The 22,973-nt window shown below is 46.5% G+C and overlaps 1 long non-coding RNA gene across 1 annotated transcript; it reads left to right on the forward strand.

Annotated features, from left to right (window-relative positions):
* The first annotated feature begins 4,421 nt into the window (after positions 1 to 4,421).
* LOC111161607 lies at positions 4,422 to 9,567 on the forward strand. The gene is made up of 3 exons (XR_002641535.1): positions 4,422 to 4,480; positions 7,051 to 7,229; positions 7,645 to 9,567. It is a non-coding gene; the product is annotated as an uncharacterized LOC111161607 (long non-coding RNA).
* Positions 9,568 to 22,973: the final 13,406 nt, after the last annotated feature.

Genomic DNA, 22,973 nt, shown 5'->3' on the forward strand with positions numbered 1-22,973 from the left:
TCCACCACGCAGCAAATCTCACCCAGTCTATGGACCCGTTCCTCACAGCCCACCCCCCCCTCCCCCACCCTCCCTCCCCCACCCCACCCCACCCCACCCCACCCATGGCATGGAGCTCTCATTCTCATGGCCATGGTTTTTTTTCCTACTCCTCCTCGGATCCTGGCCACAGACCCTGAACCACACAGGAGAAAGAAGTCAGCCTCGAGTGGGGCAGTAAGACTCCAAGACACTCCATTTGTTGAAATTAAGTTTATCTGTTCCAAGACAAGAAATTGAGGCTGCAAAGCAAAACAGAACTTTTTTGAAATCTGGGAGACACAGATTCAAGAGGAACTGGAAATGGGCTCTGGGGGGGGGGTGGTGGCGGGGGAGGCGAAAGGGGATGAAGGTAAAACCACAGGCTCCTGTAAGTTCTTGGGACAGAATGATGACTGGCGCAGCATAAATAGTCCGCTGTACTGTATATAGATGGTAGTCGCTGGGGGAAGTTCAGCAGAATGAGCTTCCTTCAGAGAACCGGGGCAGAATGGAGCCGTTGGTGGTAGGCACAGGCTGGAAGTTCATGGGACGTCCAGAGGTGGGCGCGGACTCCGGGCGCCATGTTAGGACTGCTTAACATTAGTGATTCAAATTCAGTGTTTCCGTTTCGTTGTGAGCCAGTCTTCTTGGTGAGTTTGGTACAACGGGGCCAGCCTCAGGGAGAGCTGAGCACACACACAAGCCTCCTCTGGCCGTAGAGAAGCTAGGAAAGTACTTTCTTCTCCTCCTGGTGCTAAGTACTCCCCAGAGCACACAGATCGCTTAGACGTAAGAGTAGCTAAACCACAACCGCTGCGGTGGGTTTAGAAAACGTCCTCTTGTGTCGAAAACCATATGGCATACGTATGACGACTTCTCCAACAATCCGTTTGTGTATAATGGAAGCAAGATTGCGCAGGACATAAAAAACGGTCTTCCTCAACAGAAACTGGAACGCTTTTTTAAACCAATCCGTGAAGTCCCATGGGTTCTCCGGTAATGTCATGAACAATTCGGGAACAGAAATTCTTACTTGATCCAGGACATAGGTAGCTACAATTTCCACCGCTAATTCCAGGACCCAATGTTTGATACTGAACATAATTGAATTGTTACAGAACAAGGGCGTGTGCAGCGTGTCTGACTCATTCGCAAAAAAGATTATCGAGCGGAGACCTGGCCTTTTATAACCTCCGCAGTGAGTCATGCAGGGTCATCAGTAGGAAGGGCTCCTGGCCAATCAGCTTGTTGCACGTGTCCAAGCAGCCCGCTGACCTGGAAGCAGTATAGGGGAAGTCCAGCCTTGTTTCCTCGAAAGGCAAGCTGGGAAACGCAAGGCTTACCTGGGTGATAATGCTGGGTGACTGAAAGCCCCAAGTTTGGCTCTGTTTCTCTCTCCATGTACACTTATGTTTTAATGCGTCTTTTTAAAAAAATCACATAACCTTTCCTCCTTTGAGACATTAATGCTGCGAATTACACTGATTTTCTTCTGTTTAACCGTATTCCTGGAATAAGCCCTATATTCAGTGATTACCTCTAAAAATGGACCAGACTGAGTCAAAAAGGAAGAAACACACAAGTGGCCATATGAACCAACAAACAAACTGAATTAGTATTTTGGAACCCAGATCAATTGGTAGGAGAGATGTTTAAACAAGAAACATGAAATATTCTAATCTTACTCCTACTCCTACAGAAGAGAGAGAGAACGGAGCCCCAACTCTTACTGTGGGGCTAGAAAAACCTTGACCCCCAAGCCGGAAAAAATACAGAAGGGAAAAGAACAGGCTAAAGTCAGCAGATACAAACATCCGACACGAATAGGAGACACAATGCAGCAATAAATGGAAAACATAATGTGCATGAAATGTAGGGTTTACTCCAGGAATAGAGTTGGTTTAACACTGGAAAGTCAATGTAATTCACAGCATTAATGGCTTGAAGGAGGAAAGCCTTATGTTCCCCCCACCCCCCAAAGACGCATTAAAAACAAACAAACAAAAAAAAAACAGCTCTACCTAAACTTCAGCCTCACGTGCCTGGTAAAAACTCAGTAAACCAAAAATAAAAAGGAAATTCCTTAATCTGATAAAGAGTATCTCCAAAATGCTACAGCCAACATAATATTTAGATCAGGGGCAAGGCTCGGGTGGCTACTGTCACTAGGCAGGGGATGTAGGGGGTCCGTGCCATGCAGCAAGACAGAAACATACAGGGAAGGAAAAAAATGCAGAAACGACGTCCCCGTTCCCAGTTCATAGTACTATTGCCTGGATAGAAAACTCAAAAGAATCCGGCACATTCTTACAACCAATACCGTAGTTTACCAAGAGCGCCTGATATGAGCATCTACATGGGAGGCTCCATGGAATGGGTTAATAAGAGCACAGGTGATTTGTTTTGGTTTTGTTTTTACCCTTATAACGTTTTATTTTCTTGTGGTGAGAACTTTTGAGATCTCCTCTTAGCAACTTTCAAGTATGCAATACAACAGGATGAACTACAGTCGCCATGCTCTCCATTACTTCTCCACGATTATTTGCTTCCTAGCTGGATGGGGGAAAGACAAACACTAACAGTTAACATTTACTGAGTTCTTAGGACAAGCCAGATATTTTTCTTAAGCATTTTTTACTTTAAAATTTAAAATTAACTAGTTAATGTATTATTGGTTTTAGAGGCACCGGTCTGTGATTCATCGGTGTTTTATACTACCCAGTGCTCATTACATCCCATGTCCTCCTTAATGCCCATCACGCAGTTAGCATCCTCCCCCCGCCACAAGCCCTTTTCCTTCCAGAAACCCTCAGTTTGTTTCCTATGACTAAGAGTCTCTTATGTTTCCCTCTCTGGTTTTATTGTGTTTTGTTGTTTTCTCTCTTCCCCGGCGATCCTTTGTTTTGCTTACTGAATTCCACATTTGAGTGAGATCCTACGATAATTGTCTTACTCTGACTGATTTGTCTCACTTAGCATAATCCTAGTTCATCCACCTCGGTGCAAATGGCAAGATTTCATTTTTTTGATGGCTGCATAATATTCCATGGCATATATCCACCACTTCTTCTTTATCCATTCATCTGTCAAGGGACATTTGGGCTCTTTCGACAGTTTGCCTATTGTGGACATTGCTGCTGTAAACATTGGGGTAGAGGTGCCCCCTTCACGCCACTATTTGTATCTTTGGGGTAAATACCCAGTAGGGCAATTGCTGGGTCGTAGGGTAGTTCTATTTTCCCCTTTTTGAGGAACCTCCAAACAGCTTTCCAGAGTGGCTGCACCAGCTTGCATTCCCATCAACAGCGTAGGGGGGGGTTCCCTTTTCCCTGCATCCTTGCCAACATCTGCCGTTTCCTGACTTGCGAGTTTTAGTCATGCTGACTGGTGCGAGGTGGTATCTCATCGAGGTTTTGGTTTGTATTTCCCTGATGTTGAGTGACGTGGAGCAGTTTTTCATGTGTCTGTTGGCCATTTGGATGTCTTCTTTGGAGAAATGTCTGTTCATGTCTTCTGCCCATGTCTTGCTTGGATTATTCGTTCTTTGGGTGTTGAGTTTGATAAGTTCTTTACAGAGTTTGGATACCGTAGCTTTATCTGATGTTATTTGCAAATATCTCCCATTCTGTCAGTTGTTTTTTGGTTTTGTCAACTGTTTCCTTTGCTGTGCAAAAGCTTTTTATCTTGACGAAGTCCCAATAAGGGGCACCTGGGTGGCTCAGTGGGTTAAAGCCTCTGCCTTCTGCTCAGATTTTGATCCCAGTGTCCTGGGATCGAGTCCGGCATCGGGCTCTCGGCTCTGCAGGGAGCCTGCTTCCTCCTATCTCTCTGTCTGCCTCTCTGCCTTCTTATGATCTCTGTCTGTCAGATAAATAAACAAAATCTTAAAAAAAAAGAAGTCCCAATAATTCATTTTTGCCTTTGTTTCCCTTGCCTTTGGAAGCTTGTCTTGCAGGACGTTCCTGTGTCCAAGGTCTCAGAGGTTTCTGCCTCTGTTCTCTAGGATTTTAATGGAGTCTTGTCTCACATTTATGTCTTTCATCCATTTTTTAAAGGTTTTATTTATTTGACAGAGAGAGTATCTAGTGAGAGAGAGAGCACAAGCTGGGCAGCAGCAGACCGAGGGAGAGGGAGAAGCAGACTGCCCACCAAGCAAGAAGTCCGATGTGGGGCTCGATCCCAGGAGCCCAAGATCATGACCTGAGCTGAAGGCAGAGGATTTAACCAACTGAGCCACACAAGCACCCCATTTTTTTAGAATTAAGATAGAATTTTATCAAATAATTTTACTAAATCTATTGAGATAAGTATTTTGTCCTTTAGTCTGTTGTCATGGAGAGTTACATGTTGATTTAAAACACACTTGCATTCTTTTTTTTTTTTTTTTTAAAGAGAGAGAGTGCAAGTGGGGCAGGACAGGGCAGAAGAAGAGAGAATGTGAAGAAGCCTCCATACCCAGGTGGGTCCAATGAGGGCTTCGATCTCACGTCCCTGAGATCATGGCCTGTGCCGGAATCAAGAGTTGGATGCTTAACTGTGTCACCCAGGTCTTCTTCCCTTTAAAACAAAACAAAATAAAACAAAACATGCTTGCAGTCCTGATGGATATCCTACTTGGTCATGAGAACTTTTTTGTCTATTTGGTTTTTTGACATTATTAATTCTGCGTGTGGTTTCCTCATGTTTCCTTTGATTTTGTATGTGTATTTGTAAGTGAAATTGGTCTATAATGTTCTTGCCTGATTTTCTAGCCTCATAAACTAGTTAGGAACTGATCTCCTTTTACTACTTTTTATTCTCTGGAAGTGTTTGTTGAGGATTATCTTTAATTTGAAGAGTTGTTAAAGCTCACCCATAAAGACACTGGGGCCTGGTACTATTTTTTTGAGTGGAGGGTAATTAGTGGCTCTCATTTTAATTTCTTTAATGGTTATTGCTCTACTCATATTATCCATTTTGTTTTGAGGTCAGTTTTGTTGATTTACATTTATGTAGATAATTGTTCATTAATCCATAATTGAAAATATATTGACCTAGCTTTTGTGGTAATGTCCAACAAAGTTTACAATCTCTCTTATAGCTCCCTCACAAGTCCTTAGAGAATTTTATGAATTTACCAATTGATCCCTTTCTTTTTTTTTTAAAGATTTATTTATATGACGGTGGGGAGAGAAGGGCAGAGGGAGAGAGAATCTCCAGCAGACTGCATGTTGAGCAGGGAGCCCAACACAGGGCTCAATCTCACAACCCTGAGATCACAACCTGAGCCAAAACCAAAAGTCAGGTGTTTTACCAACTGTGCCATCCAGGGGCCCCTCAATTGATCCTATCCCTTTCTGTGTTTCTCTCTCTCCTCTGTCTCTGTGAACACCTTGGTTTAGTGGCGAATGGTACAGGGTAGAGGGAAACTCACAGCAAAGATTCTTTCCTGGACCAGACTTTAGTCAGGTTCTTTGAGCTTTTTCCTTCACTAGGCCTGACCATGTACTTCAGGTTCAGTTTGAGCAAGAAACTTACTAATCAGCTGAGCCAGAATCCCCCACCCTCAGTGATCTGACCAAATTCCTCATGTCCCAGCATCCCCTTGGTAGGGATCACTCCCGTCTGTCTTCAGTAAAAGCCCTTAGTCAGCTTAGTAGGAATTACTCTACCCTCCTGGTAACTTTCCATCCACTGACTGCCCCACCCAGCCTCTTGGCTATAAATCTCCACTCTTCTTGTTGATTTGGAGTGGAGTCCAATCTGTCTTTCCCACTGCAAACCCACTGTGGTCATGTGCCTCAGTAAAGTGTGCCTCACCGTCCTTAACAAGTGTCAGGATAATTTTTTTGGTAACGTTGGAAATGAGTAATTACAATATGGCTGATGAGGGATAGAAGAAAGTACATAACAGGGGCCATGCAGTTATAAGGCAATCCTTTAGGGGCTTGTAAAGGTTCAAGAATTTGAAAAATATTGAGACAAATGAGGAGATGGTAGGATGAACCAAAAGACTGGGGAAATAACAGGTGGGGGAGACTGAAAGAAATTAGCCCATCTTTAGGGGCAGGGCTAGTAAGGACACCACAGAACAAATATCCAGAAGAGCTTAACTGTCTAATAGGTGTTTCAACATTCTATGTCCAAAGCGGAGCTCTTGGGTTATTTTTTCCCCACTGCTTTCCCCTAAAATACTAACTTAGTTTCCCAGATCACAAACTGGAACCACTATCCTCTCTGTGTTGAACAAGCCAGAAGCTTAAGAAAGAGCAGTGAAGGACTTATATCCCGGACGTGCTTTTCTTCCTTTTATTTTGTTTTTTAGTTTATTTCAGAGAGAGGGCTCATGCAAGCTGGCGAGGTGGGATGTGAAGGAGCAGATGGAGAGGAAGAGAATCCAAAGCAGATTTCCCGCTGTGCATGGAGCCTGACGTGGGGCTCCATCTCATGACCCTGAGATCATGACCTGAACCTAAATCACAAGTCAGATGCTTAACTGACTGAGGCCCAGGTGCCCCACTGGATGTACTTTTCAAGTGTGTGAGGGGACATGCAGGGCTTGATGGCAACTGCATAGCCTGGGAACTTTGTTCTGGGAGTTCTGATTGCTGGACTATCAGGAACCCCATCAGTAGGGATATTTACAAGGATAGCCGGGACTGTAAGAAACTACAGGAGTAACGATAAAAATTTTTTTTAAGATTTTACTTATTTATTTGACACAGAGAGAGATCACAAACAGGCAGAGAGGCAGGCAGAGAGAGAGAGGGGGAACAGACTCCCCACTGAGCAGAAAGCCTGATGCGGGGCTCGATCCCAGGACCCTGAGATCATGACCTGAGACAAAGGCAGACGCTTAACCCACTGAGCCACCCAGGCGCCCCAGGAGTAACAATAATTTTGATAAAAAATGAGAGCTCTGGGTGAAGCAGTACAGCAGATGTTCCTCATAGTCCCCCGTGGTGGGGGAAATAGGACAATTCATGCACTCTAACAGTGTTTAAATGAATTAGTTGACAGGAAAACCCAAACCTTTAAATTTTGTTTCAGAAGCAACAAGCTGAGTGTCGTCAGAAAGCAGGCGGCTGACAGTCCACTGCCAACGTGACCCTTTCGTCCAGATGATTCTTCCAGACTCTCTGGGTATGACCCAAGCCAGTGGGGTCCCCGAAACTTCTACTGAATTGCATATATCTGAAAGCACGTTGTACGCACAGACTCAGAGTCAGGTAGGTGCTCTGTAGGTCTGTTGTGTTAGAAACGGGAGCCCCACAAGTTTTCTGGTTTGCTGGTCACCAGAGACACCTGACAATGTTCCTGAGGCCCTGGCACGGCCCTGTCAGTGTTCTCATTCCGTCAGAACAGGACCCCGCCGTGAGCCTGAGGGTTCCCTAGGACATGCTTGGTGCCAGGGCTCCGAGGAAGTGAGACAGAAGCTGCGAGCTGGGAGGCGCACAGGCTTGGACTCTCACAGGTCACCTTGTACAGATGTCAGCAGTTCACACTCTTGTTCCTGGTTGTGTGAGGACACATGGTGTCTGAAGGGAGAAGGGGGGATGAGTCTTTTGAGTAAAGGGCTGTTTGCTTCTGCCAGTACCCTGGTGCAATGGTGGATTTTCATTAGTGTTTGTTTTGTGTTTTTAGTTCTTCCAGCTCCCCCAGGAGAGGAAGCGAGGACAAAACATGGTGCAGAGTCCCTTCATTCTACATGGGCCCGTAAAGTACAGACATGGAGTCATCTCCATAGAACACAGGGAAGGAGAAAGGACGCAGGTGGTGAATAGTGACCTGACCAGTGACGCTCTGACTCTTCAGCTGCAACATCTGGGCCTGTGCCGGCCGCGAGCACGGCTGCCAGCAAACAGCCCCTCAGGCTGCGGGATACGGTGGTGCTGCTCTAGGCGGGACCTTGCTCCAGTCTGTGTGCTGTCAGCTGTCCCACTGCCCACCCACATCCACCCCCACTGAGTCTGAGGACCTTCAGGCCCTGTTGGACACCATGAGGATCGTGCCCGCTGAATGGACTGCTCCCACCTCTTGTCCGTGGCCTCTTGCATGAACTGGGACCAGGCCAAACCGGTCCCAGGGTCCCCTCTTGGCACCTTAACTGCACACATAATTCCAGCGTTCACTTCCGGTCCTCACACAGGCTCAGCCTGCACGCATCTCCTGTTAAAGGTCTTTCCCGCCACGTGGTTGCTGCAGCAAGAATCACGAGTCACTGTTGAATCTTTGGTCCCCCCTGCCCCACATGGAATCTGTCATCCAAGCCTCGCCAGGTCCCCCACCCCGGCCCCAACATTTTCCCCATTTCTCTCCTACTCTCTTCTCCACCATGACCATGAGTCTGAAATGCCATTTCCGACATGGACCTGGCAGAGTCTCACCAGTCTTGCAGGGTGTTAGGTTCCTGCTGTTGCTCTAACAAATGAGCACAACCATAGTGGCTTCACACAACACAATCTGTGAATCCTGACGTTTTGTAGATCAGCAGCCTGACCCAGAAAGAGCCGGAGGGATTGCCCAAGATCATCGCCCCATTTAAAGGCCAGCCTGTTAACAACCTTAATTCCCCGTTGCCTTGTCCAGTCACGTATTCACAGGCTCTGGGGAGCAAGGTGTGCACACCCTTGGGGGTCACTCATCTGCTCACCACACTTGGCTTCCACTGTCTCCTCTCTCTCGGGCCTTCTCTGCCAGGCAAGCAGAGCGAAACCACTAGAATAACATCATGTAAATAGGGGCTAGAAGAAAGTGCATAACAGGGGCTATGGAAACTTCTGGAAAACAAATCAGACCACGAATAAATAGTCCCTTTAGATATTTCTAACTGCATTTCGAATAAGACGCAGAGTCTCTCATGTGGCCCCCAAAGCCCTGCCTGCTGGGCCCCCAGGCTTCAGGCACCCTGGCTGTTCCAGATTTAAGGGGAAATGGGTGTGAGTAGAGGGGGTGGGTCTCCCCATGCTTTCATTCCTGGAGGTAGATCCCCCTTCTTGTAAATGTGTGGTGGGGTCATGAAGATTCATGAAGACTCAAACCTCTGGATCATTTTCTCCCTGCAGACTCCCTCCATGTAGCTCTTTAATGCTGTGCCTGCCCAACTGGGATCATCTGCCCAGAGCGTTCCAACAGATTTATGGACTCGGTTCCAACTTCTGTGTAACACGCCTGTGAGCTGTTGATCCAGCTGTGCCAAAAGGGTGACAGTCTGTGACACACACTTGTCTGAAGTCCCCATTGTGGGAGGACGGAGGATCATAGCTGCAACTATGATCCTTTTCTGCTAAATTATGAGGGGAGCTTAGAGCCGCAAGTGGTATTTTTGTTTCTAGGATTCCAGACACGTCTACATAACTGATTACATAATTACTTGAGAACTTTGGTTTCATTATTTAAATCGTCATAGAATCGACCCACAAGGTTATATTAGTTTCCAGTACAACATAACTGTTTGACGTTTGTACATATTGTGAAGTGATCACCACAGCAAGCCGAGTTAACTGTTCCCACACATATCACAAAATTAATTTTTCCTGTGATAAGAACCATTAAGATCTACTCTCTCAGCAACTTTCAAATATGCAATACAGTGTTGTTAACTATAGTCCCCTTGCTGTGCATTCTATCCCCAGGACTTATCTATATTATAATTGGATGTTTACACCTTTTGAACACTTTCTCCCTTTATTAGGATTCCCATCCCATTCTGCTTCTGGCAACCACCAGTCTATTCTCTGCATCTGTGAACTTGGTTTTTAAAATTTTGTTTTTGTGACCCACGTATAAGTGAGCGCATATGGTATCTGTCTTTCTCTGACTTACTTCATTTATCATATTGCTCTGAAGGTCTATCCATGGTGTCACAAATGGCAAGATTTCCTTCTTTAAAAAAAAAGATTTATTTTAGAGAAAGCATGTGAGTAAGGGGAGGGGCACAGGTTGAGAGAGAAAAATAATCTCAAGCAGACTCTGAGCTCAGCACAGAGCCCAACGTGGAGCTCCATTTCAAGATCCCAAGATCACAACCTGAGCAGAAATCAAGAGTTGGATGCTTAACCAACTGAGCCATGCAGGTGCCCCCAGATTTCTTTCTTTTTAAGAGCTGAATAACATCCCGGGCACCTGGGGGGCTCAGTCGTTAAGCGTCTGCCTTCTGTTCAGGTCACGATCCTGGGGTCCTGGGATCGAGGCCCACATTGGGCTCCCTGCTCAGCAGGGAGTCTGCTTCTGTTTCTGCCTGCCACTCCCCCTGCTTGTGCTCTCTCTCCCAAATAAATAAATAATAAAATCTTTTTAAAAAATAAAAAACAGCTGAAAACACTCCATTTTACATTCATACCACATTTTCTTTACCCATTCATCCGTGGATGGACACTTAGGTTGCTTTGCTTTAGTTTTGTAGATTAGGATAAGGAGGACTGATCTGCAAATCTCCTATAAAACAACATGACAGTGATCTGTCCTCTTGGCAGAATCTGTAGAATTTTACTATTTTGGGAAACCTTCTCAGATCCTCAGTGCTCTTGAGAATGACACAGTGGGTGGTTTTTGAGAATGGAGATTCCTTTGGATGCCTGGGTGGCTCAGTCAGTTAGGTGTCTGCCTTCGGCTCAGGTCATGATCCCAGGGTCCTGGGATTGAGTTCCATACCAGGCTCCCTGCTCAGTGGGGAGCCAGCTTCTTCCTCTGCCTGCCACTCCCTTGCTTGTCCCTTCTCTCTTTCTGACAAATAAATAAGTAAAATCTTAAAAAGAAAAGAGAAAGAGAATGGAGATTCCTGGTGTGTATGTTCCTATGGCCAAGTCTGAGACAAACACCCTCCTTTTAGTGGGAGGAGCTGCAAGAGGTGGGCAGAGGGTGTGGATGGGTCACTCTAGCACTGGGCAGGCAGGAAGATTAAGAAGAAGGATTCAATACAACATGAACCCTTGCTTATTTGATATGGAGTCCTAACTATGAATCCTTGAACGCAAAATAAGTATATATTGAATGAATCTCAAATTCCCTCAACTTCAGATTTTGCATGCGTGCAAGGGCTTATCACACAGACACAGACACACACCTACACCTCAGGGAACCTACAGGATCCTGGACAGCTCCAGACAGGCAGCAGCAGTGTGGGAATGACCCACATAATGTCCCTGGGGCAGAAGTCTCTGAGGGGTGGGGGTCTGCAGGGGGGTGGGCAGGCACCATGGAGCTGGGCACCGTGGAGATGTGTGCTGATGCTTAGGGAGGAACAGCACATCTCTGCAGCAGCTGTGCACGGAGGGTGCCCTGAGCCAGGCTGCCAGTGTCTTGGCCCCAGTACCAAACTGGCACTAGGGTGTGGAATTTGCAGTCTGTGCCCCAGATGGGTGGGGTTGAGGTTGACGGTGACAACCAAAGGAAATTCATCATCCCAAATTCAAAAGCCTGTGACTAGAAAATAAGAAAATACCCATGCATTCCCCAGTGGATTTCCCAGGGACACACTATCCAAGCTGAAATGAGCATGAAGTTCTGTCATTTTTCTGGTTCCTCTCCCACAGATGGACTCGCAGGCTTGCAGAGTGGCTAAAATTGTCCCTGTATCCTCTCCTTTGTGGGGCAGCTGCCCACTCCTGGCAGATGATTGATGATCAGTACAGAAAGCCTGAGGTGCAATGATTGTTCTGAGGACCCAAGAGGCCGGGACAGCTGGGCTGCCCAGGTGTGATGGGGACAACGAGCTGATGTAGGACTGTCTTGTTGAACAGGAATGGGGCACGTCAGCTAGCAGCACCGAGGTGGGAGCTGAGCAAATGTTTGCAGGGAAAAGGCTGCACTCTCCAGAGGAAACCCTCTCAGTGATTCAGTGGCAGCAGCAAACGGGCTGCCTCCCACGTGTGTGCCCATCCCCTAGCCACTCCTACCTCCAGAAATGAAGGTCTCTCCTCAACATCCCTCTCTGAATTCACCTGTGTTCCTTCACTGTCCAAGTCTGAAGGGACTTTGGGGTCTCATTCCTGCACTGCAGTCACGGGGTGGGGAGGCTGAGTTCCCCAGAGCCCAGCAATGGTGTCCTGCAGAGCCAGGCCAGGCAAGACCTCAACTCCACCAAAATCTTGGGGCCTGATGTGGAGTTGGGAGTGAAGCCTGGACACCACCTCCTCCCTCAGGCCCGGAGAGATCCTGTGCCATGGTGAATGATACATCTCTCCTGGCTCTTCCAGCTAAGGAATATCCAGGAGGCCTAGTCTGGAAGGTTCCACAGAAGTCCCGCCAAGGCCCTCCTGCACAGGTCCTAAGTGACAGGGCCTTTAGGGACACAGGCTCACAGTCATTTTCCCCAGGGCCTACACGTGGGGCTGGGGCATCTGGGCCCTGAGCGTCCAGCCTATGTTGCCCACTGTCCCGGCACCATCCCCTCTCCAATGAATTGGACCTGGGGTTGGTTCCAGGTCCCCAGTCCATTCTGCCACATCTCCTCCAATGTGAGGTTCTTTTCTGGGGACCCTGATTTCTGTCCCTGGAACTTCACCTTGAGCAAATCTAGAGAATATTTGAGGGTTGGGGGTTATGGCAGTGAAAACACTTGCATTTGTCTCAGGATATGGGAAAGGTGGATCTGGGTTCAGGGAGGAGTATGAGTGCCCTCTAGTGGATTACTCCTGCTGGGGGAAGAGCAAAGAGGGCCTGGAGAAGAGACAGTAGGCATCAACCGGGGCAAAGGGCATGGTCAGGTTCCGAAGGAGGCATATTTTTTTTTTTAAAGATTTTATTTATTTATTTGACAGAGAGAGAGATCACAAGTAGGCAGAGAGGCAGGCAGAGAGAGAGGGAGAAGCAGGCTCCCCATTGAGCAGAGAGCCTGATGCGGGGCTCCATCCCAGGACCCTGAGATCATGACCTGGTCAAAGGCAGAGGCTTTAACCCACTAAGCCACCCAGGCGCCCCCGGAAGGAGGCATATTTAGGGGAGATTAATTTATGGGTGCCTGTGACTCACCAGCTGGACGACTGGTTTTGCAAAGAGTGTAACCACAAATCAGAAGGACACCCACTGGGTTATACTGCCAAGTCGGCTGAAGGAACACTAGACATCGGGATGCAAAAATATAACATGAGCGCAAATCTATCCGCAATGTCATTAGACTGTGTTCTCTGATGTTCTCACCATTTGAGAGGCATCTTAGCAAAGTCATACTATCATTTGGAAGGAATAACAAGAACATCAGGGGCACCTGGGTGCCTCCCGTGGTTAAGGGGCGGACTCTTGATTTCCACTCAGGTCTCAGGGGTGAGACTGAGCCCCCAGTGGGCTCCACGATGGGCATGGAGCTTGCTTAAGATTCTCTCTCTCTCCCTCTGACTCTCCCCCTTCCCCTCACGTCCCAGGTGTACTCTCTCTCTCAAAAAAAAGTACATCATATCATAGGAGTGTCTCTTTATCTTCAGAATCATATACCTTGGCATCATTCCTTAAGTATGAATCTACACCCCACAAAATGGACTTTAGTCAGGGACTGGCCAATGTGGGTCTGGTTCCCAGCACCCGTGCACTGACAGCGCCCTACCCTCCAACCTGGGCCGATCTCTGAACCACAGGAGCCTCTGATGCTCCATATTTTAAGGGAGCGATCTTTTCAATGTCTTCACCAAACACCCGTCCAGCTCTGGACTCTGTGGGTGTACAGGGCACGGGTTATCCCTGCGAGTGGGTGGGGCCCAATTGGCAGGGCTCCCGAGTGGGGCCCTGGTTGGTGGGGCCCCCGGGGTCTGCTTTGTGGTTCAATTTGCACCATCACAGGAGTTCGGTCAGCTGGAGGCACCCTAGAGGGCCTGATCCCTGCGCTGGGGAGGCTGTGCTGAGGCAATGGGAAGACAAGGTGTGTCAAGGTACCAGACAGGACAGCAGCACTCAGAGGCAGGGCACAGGTGATCTGCAGCTAAGCCCCTGATGAGAAGTGGGGAGGTCCTCTCCTCATGCCTGTACTCTGAACAGACACTGCTCCAGCGACAATGTCTTGGAGGATGAGAAGGCAGCCAGGTCGGAATCCCAGGCTCCCCTGTCTGCACCCAGCAAGAGAAGTTCCATAAACACATGTGAAATCGATAAGGAAAACCACACCATAGAAGCATGTCACCCACATGTAATACCGGCAGTCAGAGTCTGTTCCCTGTAGACATACTGACATCAGCATGGGAGCAGGTCAGCATGTGCCCAAGGCTGTCCCAGGGATGGGTCTTTACCCCTCTTATATTCAGGAGGGAGGGGACAGAGGCCTAACAGTGAGCATCGGATAGCCACTCTTTCCCAGACACAGACATCCCCCACTCCGTCTCTACCTTGTGAGCCACTTCTTCTCTCCCCGGGGATCCTGGGTGGGCAGCCTGTGTCTTCCTTCTTCTCTCAGAGATTTGATCTAGAACAAACTCTCGATCTTGACCCCAGGTGGAGTTACCATCAGGGGAGGTCAGGGTCCCACTCTGACCCTAAAGGAAGTCAGGAGGTGACTCCTCATCCCTAGGGTCTCTGGTCTGTGGGGATACCTGGCTATGATCCCCTGAAGATATCTTACCACCCCAGGAGTCCTGGGGAATGAGGGGATCTTCCCACGCAGGATGGGACAGGAGAACCCAGTATCTGAATTTGTTTCCATCTCAGAGGGTGGTGGCCAGACTTCCTGGTTGAGTCTCCAGGTAGAGCTGCTCTAGCTCCTGGGTCCAATAGGGAGGCCTAGAGCAAAGAGAGGACACCTATGACTTGAATGCAACAGGTCCCAGTGTTGTGATGGGGGAACAGGGCATTCTAACGTGCCCTCTCCCAAAAGCCGAAAGAGACCCTTCATTGGCCCTTCCTAGAAACAGAGAGCACCACCAGAGGCAACACATCCCCCAGGGTAGACAGTTCTCCTGAAGTTGGATCACAAATCTTCTGGACAACAACTGTCCTTTCCTGGGGCTTACCCCACAACTGGGATGAAGTCAAGAAGCCTGGGACCCACAAAGACCAGGATCAGGGTTGACCAGCCCCTTAGCCTTGAGGTCAGCCCATCTGCCCAGGGCTCAGGGCCCCTCACTTCCTTTAGAGCCTGGTCAGCATCCCTGGTGCAGCCCCTGACATCACCTCCAGGGGGCGACTTTGGAACGTGCAGACAACACAGGAAATTCACATACGAAACTGGTTTTGGCTGAGGAGGCGGGAACAGGAGCCTGACTTCTATCCTCTGTTCCAAAAGACACTTAAGGGTCCCTACCATGCGCCTGTTCTGTCCTGTGTGTTCCTTCCTGAGGCCTCTAAGGACTCTGCTCTGTCAAATGTCCCTGTGCAGCTCCCCACTCCCTGCCTGGCACCACCCATGGGTAAAGGCAAGTGACCACAGGAAAGTCCCCCGGCAGAGGACAGAGGCTGCCCAGGATGGTCAGAAGCCTGAATGATAGTCTATTGTGTTTATCCATTAATTCAGTTGTTTATTGTGTTTATCCATTAATTGGGTTGTTTCTGCATTTTGGTTATCGTGAATAGTGCTGCTACGAAGATGGGTGTACAAATATCTCTTTCAGTTCCTGCTTTCATTTTTTTAGCGTATATACCCAGAATTGAAATTACCAGACCATATGGCGTTTTTATGTAGAGTATTTGGAAAATCACAATTTTGGAAAATCTATTATGGCCATTTTACTGTCCTGTCAAACATGCACAAGGTTCCAGCTTCTCCACATCCTCTCCAGTAGTTGTTTCCCGGGCTCCTTTGACACTAGCCACTTTAACTGGTGTGAGGGATAGCTCAGTGTAGTTTTAATTTGCTTCTCCCCAATGACTGGTGATGTTGAGCTGCTTTTTATGTGGTTTTTGGCCATTTGTATATCTTCTTTGGAGAAATGTCTATTCAAGAGCTTTGCCCATTTTATTTTTTTTTTATTTTTTAAAGATTTTATTTATTTATTTGACAGAGAGAGATATCACAAGCAGGCAGAGAGGCAGGCAGAAAGAGAGGGGGAAGCAGGCTCCCAACTGAAGGCAGAGGCTTAACCCACTGAGCCACCCAGGTGCCCCAGCTTTGCCCATTTTAAAATCAGGTTTTAATTTGGTTTAGTTGTTGCTGAGTGGTAGGAGTTCTTTGTATATTCTGGTCATTAACCCTTTGTCTGATACATGATTTGCAAGTTATTTTCTTTCATTCTGTTACTGGTGGGAGGTAAGTGCTATGTGACTGGAGGTCTGGGTTCTTGGATTCCCCACAAAAGGTTTACAGGAGGACCTGTGCTTGAATAAAGATGGACCGAAGGAAGGAAGTAGGCACAAAGCAGTTTATCAAGGATAGGACACTCGCGAGATGGGAGAGTGGGCAGGCCCAGAAGTGGCAACTGCCCCAGGCTCAGGGGTGTCTCTTTATGTTTGTATAGTTTATAGGTCATAGCTAGGGTTGTTCCCCATCACCTAAGAGACTCCCTCCACCAGTTGGGAGGAGGAGTTTTTGGCCTACAAGACTCTTGCAGGAACTGTCATGGCCACGGGGTGGGGGGGGGGGGGGGGGGAAAGGGTGTCCAAATGACAGTGTAAATATATTATAATGAAACTACAGGTTATTGTAGGACACAGGCTGGACAGGAGAGCGCATGCTCTGCACCTGCTGCTCTTGGCCCTGGGAGGTGGGGAAACCATGAAACCACTGTTTACACCATCCTGGCCTCCAGCTCACATCTAGCTAACTGCCTGCTCTAGCAAGTCCATAGATTGCCTTCTACTCTGTTAATTGTGTCCTTTGATGACTGGGCTTTTTTTCTTTAATGTTGATGCAAGTTTGGCTTATCTATTTTTTTTTTCTTTTTTGCCCGTGTTCTCAGTGTTCTATTCAAGAAATCACTGCCAAATCCAATGTCATATAGGCTTGCCCCACCTTTCCTTTTAAGAGTCCTATAGTTTTAGGTCTTACCTTTAGAATTTGATCCATTTTGAGTTAATTTCTGTAGGTGGTTTGAGGCAGTGGCCCACCTTCATTCTTTTGCATCTGGATATCTAGTTTTCCAACACTCTTTTTGTTGAAAAGATGGTCCTTTGTCCATTAAAAGACTTGGCACCCTTGTCTAAAATCATTTCATCAAATAATTGGTGCTTTCATCTGGGCTCTCTATTGTATTCCATGGTATCTATATGTCTGTCTTTATCCCAGCACCATACTATTTTGATTCTTTTGGCTTTGTAGTAAGTTTTGAAATTGGGAAGCATGAGACCTCCAATTTTGTTCTTTTTTATTTTATTTTTTTATTTTTTATTTTTAAAATATTTTATTTATTTATTTATTTATTTATTTATTTGACAGACAGAGATCACAAGTAGGCAGAGAGGCAGGGAGAGAGAGAGGAGGAAGCAGTCTCCCCGCTGAGCAGAGAGTCCGATGCGGGGCTCAATCCCAGGACCCTGGGACCATGAGCTGAACCGAAGGCAGAGGCTTTAACCCACTGAGCTACCCAGGTGCCCCAATTTTGTTCTTTTTTAAAGATTGTCTTAACTATTTGAGATTCTATATGAATTTTAGGATGGATTTTCCTATTTATGCAAAAAAGTTCACTGGCATTTTTCATGGGGATTGTACCAAATATGTATATAATTTGGGGTAATGTTGACATCTGAATATTAACCCTTTCAATCCATGAACATGGATGTCTTTCTACTTATTTGAGTCTTCTTTAATTTCTTTCTTTTTTTAATAAACTTTTAACAATGAACATATTATGTATTAATAAAATTTTTTAAAGATTTTATTTATTTGTTTATTTGAGAGAGAGAGAGAGAGAGCATAAGAAGGGGGAGGGTCAGAGGGAGAAGCAGTCTCTGCCGAGCAGGGAACCCGATACAGGACTCGATCCCCGGACTCCAGGATCAGACCTGAGCCAAAGGCAGTTGTTTAACCAGCTGAGCCACCCAGGCGCCCCTTTAATTTCTTCTGAACACCTGGTAGCTTTCAGTGTATACATCCTTCACCTACTTGGTTAAGTTTATTTCTAAACATTTTAGTCTTTTTGATGTTATTATAGATGGAATAAACTCCATCCCTCCATTGTCAACTCAGTTCCCCAGAGAAGCCTGGGGACAAGACCTGGGTCCAAGAAATATACAGAATCAAAGAAAGGGGAAAGGGAGGGTGGGGGGAAAGGGATTAAATGGGGTCCATCTGGGCCCTGCAGGTTCTTCCTCCCAAAGGTATTCCCGGGGACACTGTCCAAGAGGAGGTGCCTTTGCCCAGCCTGCCCTGCTCAGGCCACTCACTATATCCTTCTCATCCCTGGCATGGCTGGACCCCCTAAGGACGTAAATTTGGAGGAGCCAAGTCCTTTCGACGTGTGTCTAAGAGACACATCAGAAAATATTTCTTATCTCCAGGACTGGGAAAGGAGGGCTCTCCCATGTCTTACAGGAGGTGCTGACCCTGGTTTGCCATGACTACTACCATGTGTCCATCTGCCAAGGGTCCCGTCTTAGTCACCCTGGAGACCCTGCAAGGGCAGCGCACCCTGAATAGAGGCTGGGCCCAGGGCAGTTGTTCCTCTGTGCATGGGAGACTGAGCCACACAGCTCATATTTGGTACTTGGTTAAAAATATGCTTCTAGCAAAACTTAAGGGACACAGCTAAAGTGGTGCTCCAAAGGGAATTCATTACCATAAATGCTGATACTGGAAAAGGTTGATCACAAATGAGTTCATTGTTCAGCTAAAGGAGTTGGGGAAGAACAAAGGGAAAGAGGAAAGTGAACATAAGTTTGAGAGGAAAAAATAATGAACTAGAGGACATACACAGAATCAAGAAGATCCACACATCCCAAAATTCCTTTCTTGAAAAAGCTTATCAATTTTTAACACCCCTGGAAAAATGCATCAGCAAAACAACAGAGGAAGCACAAACCAGCTACATTAGCCGAGGGGAATCGTGGCCATTGCTAAATCTTCAGTGGAGATTGAAGAGTCGAAAACATCTTCACAGCCATAAACTCATAATTTTGACAGAATTGACAACGTTCCTAGTAAAATCAGAAATCACATAAACTAACTCATGAAGAAATAGGAAATCTGACCTGTACTATAACTATTTTTTTAAAGATTTTATTTATTTATTTGACAGACAGAGATCACAAGTAGGCAGAGAGGCAGGCCGGGGGAGGGGGGAAGCAGGCTCCCTGCTGAGCAGAAAGCCTGATGCGGGGCTCCATCCCAGGACCCTGGGATCTAGCCCTGCATTGAGCTCCTTGCTCAGAGGGAAGTCTGCTTCTCCCTCTGCCTGCTGCTCTTCCTGCTTGTGTTCTCTCTCTCTCTGACAAATAAATAAATAAAATATTTAAAAACAATAAAATAAAATGAATATGAATATCTCTATGGAGGAAAAAATAGGCCCCTAGCTCACACCATACAATCTCTTAGAAACTGATTTAAATTTATTAAAATTAGAATTTCTGGCCTTCAAAGACAGCCAGTTCTCTCTCCCTCTGTCTTTCATACGTATACAAGTTACACATAGGTTGTGTGTGTCTCTGTGTGATGATGAAGCCATGTCCGAAGTGCATTACAAAATCCTCCAAAAGCAATAAGAAAGAGACGGACAGGGGCGCCTGGGTGGCTCAGTGGGTTAAAGCCTCTGCCTTCAGCTCAGGTCATGATCCCAGGGTCCTGGGATCGAGCCCCACATCTGGCTCTCTGCTTAGCAGGGAGCCTGTTTCCTCCTCTCTCTCTCTGCCTGCCTCTCTGCCTACTTGTGATCTGTCTGTCAAATAAATAAATAAATAAATAATCTTAAAAAAAAAAGAAAAAGACGGACAGTCCAGTTTTTTTAAGATGGCTGATAACTCTAAGAGACACTGAACAGTAGAACATGGGAAAACAGCCAGCAAGCATATGAAGAGCTGCATTTGCTTTATTGTTTATCTGGGAAGCACACAGTAGAGCCAGTGGGAACTATTCTGTCAGCCACACGAGAAGAGCTGAAATTAAAAGGACTGACAATGCAAAGAACTGGAACATTGGAACGTGTAAACACTGCTGGTAGGGCTAAAGATTGGTTCAACTATTCGGCGGGAGGATCTAAAATTTCTATATATTTTAGAAGATGTTCCAGTGAATACCGTGGTACCTGCCCCCAAGGAAATGAGTTAGACACACATGCATAAGAATATTCCTATCAGTATTATTCAGAAGAGCCAAAGAGTAGAGGAATCCAAATGCCCAACAGTACAATGGGCAAATACTGTGCTGTATTCAAACAAAAGAACAATTAAGCGACATGAAAACAGAGTGAATTGAGGCTACAACACAACGTGGATAAATCCCACAACACAGGGGCACCTGGGTGGCTCAGAGGGTTGAGCCTCTGTCTTCAGCTCAGGTCATGGTCTCAGGGTCCTGGGATCGAGCCCCGCATCGGGCTCTCTGCTCAGCGGGAAGCCTGCTTCCTTCTCCCTCTCTGCCTGCCTCTCTGCCTACTTGTGATCTCTCTCTGTCAAATAAATAAATAAAATCTTAAAAAAAAATCCCACAACACAGTGCTGAAGGAGAGCAGCCAAATGCAGAAGGGAACAAATTGATTCTACTTGTGTAAAGTTTCCAAAGAGGCAAAACCAGTCTTTGGCAGTAGAGGTCAGAATGGAGGTGATGGTGAAGGTCCTAATGGCATGAAAGCATTTCCTGGTGTGGGGAACGTTCTCTGCTTTGAGCTGGGCAGTGGTTTCATAGGCACACACCCATGCAGAAATTCACTGCAATGTTCATGTTACTTAACAAAAAAAGAAGTATAAAATCTCTTCAGGTCACACAAAAAAGCAACCTCTACAAAACAATCAAAGATCAACTCATTCCAACCTTCAACCGTTTTTCCAGAGAACAAGTCAAAGAAGGAATATTCACAAACTCATTTTATGTGGCGGTAAAACCTTCATGTCCAAACCAGACCGGGAAAGAATGAGGAAGTAAACGTGTAGGCCTTTCTCATGACCAAGGATGAAAAATCCCCAAATAAAATGCTAGCAAAATGGATCAGGAATTACCAAGCTGAATTTCCTGCCCAAAATATTATATAGATAGATAGATAGATAGTAGAATACTATTCAGCCGCAAAAAAGAAAGAAATCTTGCCATTTGCACCAACATCCAGTGCTCATTACATCACATGTCCCCCTTACAGTCCATCACCCAGTTACCCCATTCCCCCACCTCCCTCCTCTTCAACAACCCTCAGTTTGTTTCCATGATTAATAGTCTCCTATGGTTTGTCTCCCTCTTTGGTTTTGTCTTGCCTTTTTTCCTTTCTAAAAACACATATCTTAACAAAAACAACAACAACAACAACAAAAAAAAGTAAAGAAAAGAGGGACGCCTGGGTGGCTCAGTCGGTTAAGCATCTGCCTTCGGCCCAGGTCATGATCCTGGGGTCCTGGGATCAGCCAGAGTCAGGCTCCTTGCTCAGCAGGGAGTCTGCTTCTCCCTCGCCCTCTGCCCTTCCCCCTGACTTGTGTGTGTTCTCTTTCTCTCTCAAATAAATTGAAAAAAATCTTAAAAAAAAAAAGAAAAGAAAAAGAAAGTCAATCGATTTACTTCTCTTGAGGAGATATTGGCATTTGGTTGGGAAAGTCTTTGTTATGTGGGACAGACCTGAGCCTCTTACCACCTTTATTACTTCTTTGTCTCCACTCTCTAATTCCCAAGTCACTGATGGAGCTAACATACCATCCCCAACACACACTTCCAAATGCTCTGAGTTTGGGGCAGTGCCATCCTCTGTTGAGAAAAAAACTTCTAAATCTTTAACAGGTCTGTGACCCACTGTGGATCACCTGGAAAGGATCTGAATAAAGAGAGATCTTCCCTTCATTTGTTGTTTTTCTGCTTGTGGAGATTTTCTCTTCGCAGAAATTCACCTCAAACTCTGTTCTTTCCTTGGGCAAACATTGAAAATATTATGTCTAAATTATCCTCTCTGCACACCCTCCCATCCCTGTCTCCTAGGAGAGGGGAGTTGTGGTGGGATGTTTTGGGGGACAATATCAAGAGGAAAGAATGAGATTCGCAAGAGCCCCTACCCAGTCAGAAGAGCACTTGGCTGGCCTCACAGTGCCTCAGAGACAAAGGGACCACGGACAGCTCCCAGCCTTTTTCACCTTGCAAGCAGCAGTTGGGACACAGGAAGATAGAAAATGGGGGCAGCTGATACGAGCAGAGAAGCAGACACATCGCGGGTGTATCTTCTCTCAGCTACCTCTCCCAGTGTCCTGAGCCCTCCTGTCCCCCCCACCTCAGGCTCTGGTGGAAAGACCCAGAAAACACACCAACTCTTCAGATAGGCTTCTGTTTTGTCTCACCTTCCCCCATGACCGGCTCCTTGTCATCCCATCTGTACATACACGGCCCCCTCATAATTCTTGGTCCACCAAGACTTGTTCTTGCCTCTCTGTATTTGCTCACATGGTCCCTGACTGGGGTGCCCTCTCCCCCTTTCTTTATGAATCTGCTCCTTCTATATAGCCAACTTTATGAATCTGCTCCTTCTATATAGCCAACTTCTATATATCTGGCCACAAGGTCATCCCAACCTCCACAGGTAGACACAGTGAACCCCCTCAGAATTCCCACCTCTGACTCTGCTGCACTAACACATTTGGGGGCAGCTACCTATGCTCACATCATGTGTCCTACGGATCCCCAAGTTTCCAAGGCAGAGACAGGATGAGCCTTGGTGTATTTCTCAAGGGCCCCACCACAGGAAAATGGCTATCAGTGTTCAGAGAATGAATAAGGGAAGAAAGATAGATAAACGGGGGACACCCGCTTCTACTCTCACATAATCACTATGGGCGTGATTCATATCATAGTGATATGAAGAAATGGACATTCACATGCACTCCCAGTGGTGTGCTGGTGCCAGCTTTATACAAGGTGATATGTAGGTTTCTTTCCCAGCTTTTTGTTTGAGATAAAATTCATACAACATAAAATTCAGTATTTTTATGATTTTAAAGTGTGG

This window comes from Enhydra lutris, unplaced genomic scaffold (assembly GCF_002288905.1).
Source record: "Enhydra lutris kenyoni isolate GAN:26980312 unplaced genomic scaffold, ASM228890v2 scaffoldscaffold85, whole genome shotgun sequence".
Taxonomy (NCBI): Eukaryota; Metazoa; Chordata; class Mammalia; order Carnivora; family Mustelidae; genus Enhydra; species Enhydra lutris.